General features: G+C 47.4%; 3 non-coding genes across 3 annotated transcripts; all 3 read left to right on the forward strand.

Moving 5' to 3' along the window:
- Nucleotides 1–7,751: 7,751 nt before the first annotated feature.
- TRNAI-AAU (transfer RNA isoleucine (anticodon AAU)) lies at nt 7,752–7,825 on the forward strand. The gene has a single exon. It is a non-coding gene; the product is annotated as a tRNA-Ile (tRNA).
- A 2,900-nt stretch (nt 7,826–10,725) lies between these two features.
- On the forward strand, nt 10,726–10,799 carry TRNAI-AAU (transfer RNA isoleucine (anticodon AAU)). Its single transcript has one exon. It is a non-coding gene; the product is annotated as a tRNA-Ile (tRNA).
- Nucleotides 10,800–12,212: 1,413 nt separating this feature from the next.
- Nucleotides 12,213–12,286, forward strand: TRNAI-AAU (transfer RNA isoleucine (anticodon AAU)). Its single transcript has one exon. It is a non-coding gene; the product is annotated as a tRNA-Ile (tRNA).
- Nucleotides 12,287–12,529: the final 243 nt, after the last annotated feature.

The following is a 12,529-nucleotide window of genomic DNA, read 5'->3' on the forward strand; positions in this document are numbered from 1 at the left end:
TACCGGGTACAAAGTCATACGGGATGGGCCAGAAAGCGTCAGATGAATGGCCACGGCCAGTCAGGGGCCAGATTCTTGAATTTTGGTGAGCTCTCTGTTATATAGTGGACAGGTTGCAAAACTCTTTCATTTCCGGCGAGCTCAGTTGGTTAGAGCATTATGCTAATAATGCCAAAGTCTCCAGTTCCATCTGTGTAGTTGCCTGGCTTTTCTCATCAGAATTAGGTCGGACCTGTCGGCCCTTTTATCCAGCTAGACAGTCATTTAAGAAGGCCCAGAAAGTGTTGTTAGATTTGCCAAAATACATGACCAGTGAGCTGAGTTGGTTAGAGCATTCTGCTAATCATGCCAAAGCCTCTGGTTCGAGCCCTGTAGTCACCTGGCTCTAATCTTCCCAAGTAGCTTAGAGTGCGATGCTAATTACATTAAAATCGCAGCCTCAACCCCTGTGTGAGCCAGGCTCTTTTTTTCTGAAGACCCACTGCTATCTTTTGGACAGGTTGCATAGCCCTTTCTTTTCAATTGTGGGCAAACGGACCTTTAATCCCTTTTATTCGGTAGACATTCGGACGGGTAGGGCCGGAAAGCATCAGAAGACCGAGCACATCACATATGGCCGGTTAGCTCAGTTTGTTAGAGCGTGGTGCTAATAACGCCAAGGTCGCGGGTTCGATCCCTGTACGGGCCAGTTCCTCCGCTTTTGGTGAGCTTTAGTAGGAGGACTGTTAAGCCCTTCTACCGGGTACAAAGTCATACGGGATGGGCCAGAAAGCGTCAGATGAATGGCCACAGCCCACGGCCGGTCAGGGGCCAGATTCTTGAATTTTGGTGAGCTCTCTGTTATATAGTGGACAGGTTGCAAAACTCTTTCATTTCCGGCGAGCTCAGTTGGTTAGAGCATTATGCTAATAATGCCAAAGTCTCCAGTTCCATCTGTGTAGTTGCCTGGCTTTTCTCATCAGAATTAGGTCGGACCTGTCGGCCCTTTTATCCAGCTAGACAGTCATTTAACCCCTTAGCGCTCTGCGCCGTAGCTGTACTGCGCTGAGTCCCGCGAATAGCGCTCAGCGCAGTACAGCTACTGCGCAGAGACGATGCCGGTTCAGCGCTGTATAGCAGCCGAACCGGCATCGTTAGCCGCGGGATTTCAACGGTAATCTACCGTTGACATCCCCGGCTAACACCCGCGGTCGGAGTGGGCTCCGATCGCGGGTGTTTAACCCGTTAAATGCCGCGGTCAACGCGACCGCGGCATTTAACATGCCTTCTGGGGGTCTTTACATCACAATCGGCCCCCCCGCACCGTTTTCGGGGGGGCCGATTGCTGTTTTGGCACCTCTGGGGTCCGATCGGGACCCCAGAGAAGCCTGGAGGGTTTACCTTTAAGATGGCGTCTGTGACGTCATCTTAAAGGCAAAGTGTCAGCCTATGCATCTGCCCATAAGCCCCAAAACATATAAAGAGACATATAACACTCAAAAAAGTCTAAATCATAACACAAACCCCACATATATAGTATCACCGCGTCCGTAACAATCCGTAGAATAAAACTAAATAACTATTGAACCCATATGATGAACGCCGTAAAAAAAAAACGTTAAAAACCCGCCAAAAATTATGATTTTTACCTATTATATCCCACTAAAAATGTAATAAAAAGTGATCAACAAAACATATGTACTCCAGAATGATATTGTTGCAAAGAACAACATGTCCCGCAAAAAACAAGCCATCAACCAGCTCTGTAGCCAAAAACGTAACAATGTTATGCCGCTTGGAAGCCGGCGATGCAAAAATGATAGATTTTACCCCACATTAGGGTTTTATTTGGCAAATTTAGTAAAACATAAGAAAAAATATTCATGTCTGGTATCCCCGTAATCGTATCGACCCATAGAATAAAGATAACAGGATTATTAGGCTATACGGTGAACACAAAAAAAAAAAAAAGTAAAAAATCCAGTACAGAATTGATGCTTTTCTACTCATGACCTCAAAAAAAAGTTCCAAAATTTTCAACAATAGGTGATACCAACCCCAAAATGGTAACACTGGAAAAAGCATCTCGTCCCGCAAAAAAAATGCTGTCACATGGCCCAAATAACGGAAAAGCGAAAATGTTATAGCCTTCAAAAGGGGGCAACCAGAAAACTAAAATCCTGGCAGCTGCAGGGCGCTCCTTCCCTTCTGCGCCTTGCTGTGCCCCCATAACACAAGTAATGTCCACATGTGGGGGGTCGCTGCACTCAGGAGAAATTGTAGAACAAATTTTATGGTGAGTTTTCTCTTTTTATCTTTTGGAAATGTGTAAATTTTAGGGCTAGATGAACGTATAACCGACAAAATTTGACCATTCTAAATTTCACCGCCATTTTGATTCAATTACTATGAAGATCTCAAGGGGTTAACAATCTTTGTAAATGCTGTTTCTGATAGTTTGAGGGGTGCAGATTTGAAAATGGGTTGGTTATATAGGCGGTTTTGTTGCTAAATATGTAAAATTTGATTTCAAACAGTATTTATCCCCAAAATAGTCAATTCCGAAAATACGGAAAATCGCTATTCGATTTGTAGGCCGCGTGACGTCAAAATAAATTATCCAAACATTTCAAAAATTATGAAAATGTAAAGTAGACAAATGGGAAATGTTATTCTGCAAGTTATTTAGGTGTTAAATCTATCTGCCTGAAAACGCGGTGGTTTTGAATTTCGAAAATGGCAAATTTTTCTAAAAATTCATCATTTTTTTCTTTTTTTTGTGAATAAACGCAAAACGTATCAGCCAAAATTTACCACTAAAATGAAGTACAACATGTGGGGAAAAAACAATATCAGAATCGCTTTGATAAGTAAAAGTGTTCAAAAGTTATAACCATATAAAGAGACGCAGGTCAAATTTCAAAAAAAAGTTGCGAGCCTTAACCTGCAAACAGGCTGCGTCCTTAAGGGGTTAAGAAGGCCCAGAAAGTGTTGTTAGATTTGCCAAAATACATGACCAGTGAGCTGAGTTGGTTAGAGCATTCTGCTAATCATGCCAAAGCCTCTGGTTCGAGCCCTGTAGTCACCTGGCTCTAATTTTCCCAAGTAGCTTAGAGTGCGATGCTAATTACATTAAAGTCGCAGCCTCAACCCCTGTGTGAGCCAGGCTCTTTTTTTCTGAAGACCCACTGCTATCTTTTGGACAGGTTGCATAGCCCTTTCTTTTCAATTGTGGGCAAACGGACCTTTAATCCCTTTTATTCGGTAGACATTCGGACGGGTAGGGCCGGAAAGCATCAGAAGACCGAGCTCATCACATATGGCCGGTTAGCTCAGTTGGTTAGAGCATGGTGCTAATAACGTCAAGATCGCGGGTTCGATCCCCGTATGGGCCAGTTCCTCCGCTTTTGGTGAGCTTTAGTAGGAGGACTGTTAAGCCCTTCTACCGGGTACAAAGTCATACGGGATGGGCCAGAAAGCGTCAGATGATTGGCCACAGCCCACGGCCGGTCAGGGGCCAGATTCTTGAATTTTGGTGAGCTCTCTGTTATATAGTGGACAGGTTGCAAAACTCTTTCATTTCCGGCGAGCTCAGTTGGTTAGAGCATTATGCTAATAATGCCAAAGTCTCCAGTTCCATCTGTGTAGTTGCCTGGCTTTTCTCATCAGAATTAGGTCGGACCTGTCGGCCCGTTTATCCAGCTAGACAGTCATTTAAGAAGGCCCAGAAAGTGTTGTTAGATTTGCCAAAATATATGACCAGTGAGCTGAGTTGGTTAGAGCATTCTGCTAATCATGCCAAAGCCTCTGGTTCGAGCCCTGTAGTCACCTGGCTCTAATCTTCCCAAGTAGCTTAGAGTGCGATGCTAATTACATTAAGGTCGCAGCCTCAACCCCTGTGTGAGCCAGGCTCCTTTTTTCTGAAGACCCACTGCTATCTTTTGGACGGGTTGCACAGCCCTTTCTTTTCAATTGTGGGCAAACGGACCTTTAATCCCTTTTATTCGGTAGACATTCGGGCGGGTAGGGCCGGAAAGCATCAGAAGACCGAGCACATCACATATGGCCGGTTAGCTCAGTTGGTTAGAGCGTGGCGCTAATAACGCCAAGGTCGCGGGTTCGATCCCCATACGGGCCAGTTCCTCCGCTTTTGGTGAGCTTTAGTAGGAGGACTGTTAAGCCCTTCTACCGGGTACAAAGTCATACGGGATGGGCCAGAAAGCGTCAGATGAATGGCCACAGCCCACGGCCGGTCAGGGGCCAGATTCTTGAATTTTGGTGAGCTCTCTGTTATATAGTGGACAGGTTGCAAAACTCTTTCATTTCCGGCGAGCTCAGTTGGTTAGAGCATTATGCTAATAATGCCAAAGTCTCCAGTTCCATCTGTGTAGTTGCCTGGCTTTTCTCATCAGAATTAGGTCGGACCTGTCGGCCCTTTTATCCAGCTAGACAGTCATTTAAGAAGGCCCAGAAAGTGTTGTTAGATTTGCCAAAATACATGACCAGTGAGCTGAGTTGGTTAGAGCATTCTGCTAATCATGCCAAAGCCTCTGGTTCGAGCCCTGTAGTCACCAGGCTCTAATCTTCCCAAGTAGCTTAGAGTGCGATGCTAATTACATTAAGGTCGCAGCCTCAACCCCTGTGTGAGCCAGGCTCTTTTTTTCTGAAGACCCACTGCTATCTTTTGGACAGGTTGCACAGCCCTTTCTTTTCAATTGTGGGCAAACGGACCTTTAATCCCTTTTATTCGGTAGACATTCGGGCGGGTAGGGCCGGAAAGCATCAGAAGACCGAGCACATCACATATGGCCGGTTAGCTCAGTTGGTTAAAGCGTGGTGCTAATAACGCCAAGGTCGCGGGTTCGATCCCCGTACGGGCCAGTTCCTCCGCTTTTGGTGAGCTTTAGTAGGAGGACTGTTAAGCCCTTCTACCGGGTACAAAGTCATACGGGATGGGCCAGAAAGCGTCAGATGAATGGCCACAGCCCACGGCCGGTCAGGGGCCAGATTCTTGAATTTTGGTGAGCTCTCTGTTATATAGTGGACAGGTTGCAAAACTCTTTCATTTCCGGCGAGCTCAGTTGGTTAGAGCATTATGCTCATAATGCCAAAGTCTCCAGTTCCATCTGTGTAGTTGCCTGGCTTTTCTCATCAGAATTATTTCGGACCTGTCGGCCCTTTTATCCAGCTAGACAGTCATTTAAGAAGGCCCAGAAAGTGTTGTTAGATTTGCCAAAATACATGACCAGTGAGCTGAGTTGGTTAGAGCATTCTGCTAATCATGCCAAAGCCTCTGGTTCGAGCCCTGTAGTCACCTGGCTCTAATCTTCCCAAGTAGCTTAGAGTGCGATGCTAATTACATTAAAGTCGCAGCCTCAACCCCTGTGTGAGCCAGGCTCTTTTTTTCTGAAGACCCACTGCTATCTTTTGGACAGGTTGCATAGCCCTTTCTTTTCAATTGTGGGCAAACGGACCTTTAATCCCTTTTATTCGGTAGACATTCGGACGGGTAGGGCCGGAAAGCATCAGAAGACCGAGCACATCACATATGGCCGGTTAGCTCAGTTGGTTAGAGCGTGGTGCTAATAACGTCAAGGTCGCGGGTTCGATCCCCGTATGGGCCAGTTCCTCCGCTTTTGGTGAACTTTAGTAGGAGGACTGTTAAGCCCTTCTACCGGGTACAAAGTCATACGGGATGGGCCAGAAAGCGTCAGATGAATGGCCACAGCCCACGGCCGGTCAGGGGCCAGATTCTTGAATTTTGGTGAGCTCTCTGTTATATAGTGGACAGGTTGCAAAACTCTTTCATTTCCGGCGAGCTCAGATGGTTAGAGCATTATGCTCATAATGCCAAAGTCTCCAGTTCCATCTGTGTAGTTGCCTGGCTTTTCTCATCAGAATTAGGTCGGACCTGTCGGCCCTTTTATCCAGCTAGACAGTCATTTAAGAAGGCCCAGAAAGTGTTGTTAGATTTGCCAAAATACATGACCAGTGAGCTGAGTTGGTTAGAGCATTCTGCTAATCATGCCAAAGCCTCTGGTTCGAGCCCTGTAGTCACCAGGCTCTAATCTTCCCAAGTAGCTTAGAGTGCGATGCTAATTACATTAAAGTCGCAGCCTCAACCCCTGTGTGAGCCAGGCTCTTTTTTTCTGAAGACCCACTGCTATCTTTTGGACAGGTTGCATAGCCCTTTCTTTTCAATTGTGGGCAAACGGACCTTTAATCCCTTTTATTCGGTAGACATTCGGGCGGGTAGGGCCGGAAAGCATCAGAAGACCGAGCACATCACATATGGCCGGTTAGCTCAGTTGGTTAGAGCGTGGCGCTAATAACGCCAAGGTCGCGGGTTCGATCCCCATACGGGCCAGTTCCTCCGCTTTTGGTGAGCTTTAGTATGAGGACTGTTAAGCCCTTCTACCGGGTACAAAGTCATACGGGATGGGCCAGAAAGCGTCAGATGAATGGCCACAGCCCACGGCCGGTCAGGGGCCAGATTCTTGAATTTTGGTGAGCTCTCTGTTATATAGTGGACAGGTTGCAAAACTCTTTCATTTCCGGCGAGATCAGTTGGTTAGAGCATTATGCTAATAATGCCAAAGTCTCCAGTTCCATCTGTGTAGTTGCCTGGCTTTTCTCATCAGAATTAGGTCGGACCTGTCGGCCCTTTTATCCAGCTAGACAGTCATTTAAGAAGGCCCAGAAAGTGTTGTTAGATTTGCCAAAATACATGACCAGTGAGCTGAGTTGGTTAGAGCATTCTGCTAATCATGCCAAAGCCTCTGGTTCGAGCCCTGTAGTCACCAGGCTCTAATCTTCCCAAGTAGCTTAGAGTGCGATGCTAATTACATTAAGGTCGCAGCCTGAACCCCTGTGTGAGCCAGGCTCTTTTTTTCTGAAGACCCACTGCTATCTTTTGGACAGGTTGCACAGCCCTTTCTTTTCAATTGTGGGCAAACGGACCTTTAATCCCTTTTATTCGGTAGACATTCGGGCGGGTAGGGCCGGAAAGCATCAGAAGACCGAGCACATCACATATGGCCGGTTAGCTCAGTTGGTTAGAGCGTGGTGCTAATAACGCCAAGGTCGTGGCTTCGATCCCCGTACGGGCCAGTTCCTCCGCTTTTGGTGAGCTTTAGTAGGAGGACTGTTAAGCCCTTCTACCGGGTACAAAGTCATACGGGATGGGCCAGAAAGCGTCAGATGAATGGCCACGGCCGGTCAGGGGCCAGATTCTTGAATTTTGGTGAGCTCTCTGTTATATAGTGGACAGGTTGCAAAACTCTTTCATTTCCGGCGAGCTCAGTTGGTTAGAGCATTATGCTAATAATGCCAAAGTCTCCAGTTCCATCTGTGTAGTTGCCTGGCTTTTCTCATCAGAATTAGGTCGGACCTGTCGGCCCTTTTATCCAGCTAGACAGTCATTTAAGAAGGCCCAGAAAGTGTTGTTAGATTTGACAAAATATATGACCAGTGAGCTGAGTTGGTTAGAGCATTCTGCTAATCATGCCAAAGCCTCTGGTTCGAGCCCTGTAGTCACCTGGCTCTAATCTTCCCAAGTAGCTTAGAGTGCGATGCTAATTACATTAAGGTCGCAGCCTCAACCCCTGTGTGAGCCAGGCTCTTTTTTTCTGAAGACCCACTGCTATCTTTTGGACAGGTTGCACAGCCCTTTCTTTTCAATTGTGGGCAAACGGACCTTTAATCCCTTTTATTCGGTAGACATTCGGGCGGGTAGGGCCGGAAAGCATCAGAAGACCGAGCACATCACATATGGCCGGTTAGCTCAGTTGGTTAGAGCGTGGTGCTAATAACGCCAAGGTCGCGGGTTCGATCCCCGTACGGGCCAGTTCCTCCGCTTTTGGTGAGCTTTAGTAGGAGGACTGTTAAGCCCTTCTACCGGGTACAAAGTCATACGGGATGGGCCAGAAAGCGTCAGATGAATGGCCACAGCCCACGGCCGGTCAGGGGCCAGATTCTTGAATTTTGGTGAGCTCTCTGTTATATAGTGGACAGGTTGCAAAACTCTTTCATTTCCGGCGAGCTCAGTTGGTTAGAGCATTATGCTAATAATGCCAAAGTCTCCAGTTCCATCTGTGTAGTTGCCTGGCTTTTCTCATCAGAATTAGGTCGGACCTGTCGGCCCTTTTATCCAGCTAGACAGTCATTTAAGAAGGCCCAGAAAGTGTTGTTAGATTTGCCAAAATACATGACCAGTGAGCTGAGTTGGTTAGAGCATTCTGCTAATCATGCCAAAGCCTCTGGTTCGAGCTCTGTAGTCACCTGGCTCTAATCTTCCCAAGTAGCTTAGAGTGCGATGCTAATTACATTAAAGTCGCAGCCTCAACCCCTGTGTGAGCCAGGCTCTTTTTTTCTGAAGACCCACTGCTATCTTTTGGACAGGTTGCATAGCCCTTTCTTTTCAATTGTGGGCAAACGGACCTTTAATCCCTTTTATTCGGTAGACATTCGGACGGGTAGGGCCGGAAAGCATCAGAAGACCGAGCACATCACATATGGCCGGTTAGCTCAGTTGGTTAGAGCGTGGTGCTAATAACGCCAAGGTCGCGGGTTCGTTCCCCGTACGGGCCAGTTCCTCCGCTTTTGGTGAGCTTTAGTAGGAGGACTGTTAGACCCTTCTACCGGGTACAAAGTCATACGGGATGGGCCAGAAAGCGTCAGATGAATGGCCACAGCCCACGGCCGATCAGGGGCCAGATTCTTGAATTTTGGTGAGCTCTCTGTTATATAGTGGACAGGTTGCAAAACTCTTTCATTTCCGGCGAGCTCAGTTGGTTAGAGCATTATGCTAATAATGCCAAAGTCTCCAGTTCCATCTGTGTAGTTGCCTGGCTTTTCTCATCAGAATTAGGTCGGACCTGTCGGCCCTTTTATCCAGCTAGACAGTCATTTAAGAAGGCCCAGAAAGTGTTGTTAGATTTGCCAAAATACATGACCAGTGAGCTGAGTTGGTTAGAGCATTCTGCTAATCATGCCAAAGCCTCTGGTTCGAGCCCTGTAGTCACCTGGCTCTAATCTTCCCAAGTAGCTTAGAGTGCGATGCTAATTACATTAAAGTCGCAGCCTCAACCCCTGTGTGAGCCAGGCTCTTTTTTTCTGAAGACCCACTGCTATCTTTTGGACAGGTTGCATAGCCCTTTCTTTTCAATTGTGGGCAAACGGACCTTTAATCCCTTTTATTCGGTAGACATTCGGACGGGTAGGGCCGGAAAGCATCAGAAGACCGAGCACATCACATATGGCCGGTTAGCTCAGTTGGTTAGAGCGTGGTGCTAATAACGCCAAGGTCGCGGGTTCGATTCCCCGTATGGGCCAGTTCATCCGCTTTTGGTGAGCTTTAGTAGGAGGACTGTTAAGCCCTTCTACCGGGTACAAAGTCATACGGGATGGGCCAGAAAGCATCAGATGAATGGCCACAGCCCACGGCCGGTCAGGGGCCAGATTCTTGAATTTTGGTGAGCTCTCTGTTATATAGTGGACAGGTTGCAAAACTCTTTCATTTCCGGCGAGCTCAGTTGGTTAGAGCATTATGCTAATAATGCCAAAGTCTCCAGTTCCATCTGTGTAGTTGCCTGGCTTTTCTCATCAGAATTAGGTCGGACCTGTCGGCCCTTTTATCCAGCTAGACAGTCATTTAAGAAGGCCCAGAAAGTGTTGTTAGATTTGCCAAAATACATGACCAGTGAGCTGAGTTGGTTAGAGCATTCTGCTAATCATGCCAAAGCCTCTGGTTCGAGCTCTGTAGTCACCTGGCTCTAATCTTCCCAAGTAGCTTAGAGTGCGATGCTAATTACATTAAAGTCGCAGCCTCAACCCCTGTGTGAGCCAGGCTCTTTTTTTCTGAAGACCCACTGCTATCTTTTGGACAGGTTGCATAGCCCTTTCTTTTCAATTGTGGGCAAACGGACCTTTAATCCCTTTTATTCGGTAGACATTCGGACGGGTAGGGCCGGAAAGCATCAGAAGACCGAGCACATCACATATGGCCGGTTAGCTCAGTTGGTTAGAGCGTGGTGCTAATAACGCCAAGGTCGCGGGTTCGATTCCCCGTATGGGCCAGTTCATCCGCTTTTGGTGAGCTTTAGTAGGAGGACTGTTAAGCCCTTCTACCGGGTACAAAGTCATACGGGATGGGCCAGAAAGCATCAGATGAATGGCCACAGCCCACGGCCGGTCAGGGGCCAGATTCTTGAATTTTGGTGAGCTCTCTGTTATATAGTGGACAGGTTGCAAAACTCTTTCATTTCCGGCGAGCTCAGTTGGTTAGAGCATTATGCTAATAATGCCAAAGTCTCCAGTTCCATCTGTGTAGTTGCCTGGCTTTTCTCATCAGAATTAGGTCGGACCTGTCGGCCCTTTTATCCAGCTAGACAGTCATTTAAGAAGGCCCAGAAAGTGTTGTTAGATTTGCCAAAATACATGACCAGTGAGCTGAGTTGGTTAGAGCATTCTGCTAATCATGCCAAAGCCTCTGGTTCGAGCTCTGTAGTCACCTGGCTCTAATCTTCCCAAGTAGCTTAGAGTGCGATGCTAATTACATTAAAGTCGCAGCCTCAACCCCTGTGTGAGCCAGGCTCTTTTTTTCTGAAGACCCACTGCTATCTTTTGGACAGGTTGCATAGCCCTTTCTTTTCAATTGTGGGCAAACGGACCTTTAATCCCTTTTATTCGGTAGACATTCGGACGGGTAGGGCCGGAAAGCATCAGAAGACCGAGCACATCACATATGGCCGGTTAGCTCAGTTGGTTAGAGCGTGGTGCTAATAACGCCAAGGTCGCGGGTTCGATCCCCGTACGGGCCAGTTCCTCCGCTTTTGGTGAGCTTTAGTAGGAGGACTGTTAGACCCTTCTACCGGGTACAAAGTCATACGGGATGGGCCAGAAAGCGTCAGATGAATGGCCACAGCCCACGGCCGGTCAGGGGCCAGATTCTTGAATTTTGGTGAGCTCTCTGTTATATAGTGGACAGGTTGCAAAACTCTTTCATTTCCGGCGAGCTCAGTTGGTTAGAGCATTATGCTAATAATGCCAAAGTCTCCAGTTCCATCTGTGTAGTTGCCTGGCTTTTCTCATCAGAATTAGGTCGGACCTGTCGGCCCTTTTATCCAGCTAGACAGTCATTTAAGAAGGCCCAGAAAGTGTTGTTAGATTTGCCAAAATACATGACCAGTGAGCTGAGTTGGTTAGAGCATTCTGCTAATCATGCCAAAGCCTCTGGTTCGAGCCCTGTAGTCACCTGGCTCTAATCTTCCCAAGTAGCTTAGAGTGCAATGCTAATTACATTAAAGTCGCAGCCTCAACCCCTGTGTGAGCCAGGCTCTTTTTTTCTGAAGACCCACTGCTATCTTTTGGACAGGTTGCATAGCCCTTTCTTTTCAATTGTGGGCAAACGGACCTTTAATCCCTTTTATTCGGTAGACATTCGGACGGGTAGGGCCGGAAAGCATCAGAAGACCAAGCACATCACATATGGCCGGTTAGCTCAGTTGGTTAGAGCGTGGTGCTAATAACGCCAAGGTCGCGGGTTCGATTCCCCGTATGGGCCAGTTCATCCGCTTTTGGTGAGCTTTAGTAGGAGGACTGTTAAGCCCTTCTACCGGGTACAAAGTCATACGGGATGGGCCAGAAAGCATCAGATGAATGGCCACAGCCCACGGCCGGTCAGGGGCCAGATTCTTGAATTTTGGTGAGCTCTCTGTTATATAGTGGACAGGTTGCAAAACTCTTTCATTTCCGGCGAGCTCAGTTGGTTAGAGCATTATGCTAATAATGCCAAAGTCTCCAGTTCCATCTGTGTAGTTGCCTGGCTTTTCTCATCAGAATTAGGTCGGACCTGTCGGCCCTTTTATCCAGCTAGACAGTCATTTAAGAAGGCCCAGAAAGTGTTGTTAGATTTGCCAAAATATATGACCAGTGAGCTGAGTTGGTTAGAGCATTCTGCTAATCATGCCAAAGCCTCTGGTTCGAGCCCTGTAGTCACCTGGCTCTAATCTTCCCAAGTAGCTTAGAGTGCGATGCTAATTACATTAAGGTCGCAGCCTCAACCCCTGTGTGAGCCAGGCTCTTTTTTTCTGAAGACCCACTGCTATCTTTTGGACAGGTTGCACAGCCCTTTCTTTTCAATTGTGGGCAAACGGACCTTTAATCCCTTTTATTCGGTAGACATTCGGGCGGGTAGGGCCGGAAAGCATCAGAAGACCGAGCACATCACATATGGCCGGTTAGCTCAGTTGGTTAGAGCGTGGTGCTAATAACGCCAAGGTCGCGGGTTCGATCCCCGTACGGGCCAGTTCCTCCGCTTTTGGTGAGCTTTAGTAGGAGGACTGTTAAGCCCTTCTACCGGGTACAAAGTCATACGGGATGGGCCAGAAAGCGTCAGATGAATGGCCACAGCCCACGGCCGGTCAGGGGCCAGATTCTTGAATTTTGGTGAGCTCTCTGTTATATAGTGGACAGGTTGCAAAACTCTTTCATTTCCGGCGAGCTCAGTTGGTTAGAGCATTATGCTAATAATGCCAAAGTCTCCAGTTCC

The sequence above is a fragment of the Engystomops pustulosus genome, chromosome 4 (genome assembly GCF_040894005.1).
Source record: "Engystomops pustulosus chromosome 4, aEngPut4.maternal, whole genome shotgun sequence".
Classification (NCBI taxonomy): Eukaryota; Metazoa; Chordata; class Amphibia; order Anura; family Leptodactylidae; genus Engystomops; species Engystomops pustulosus.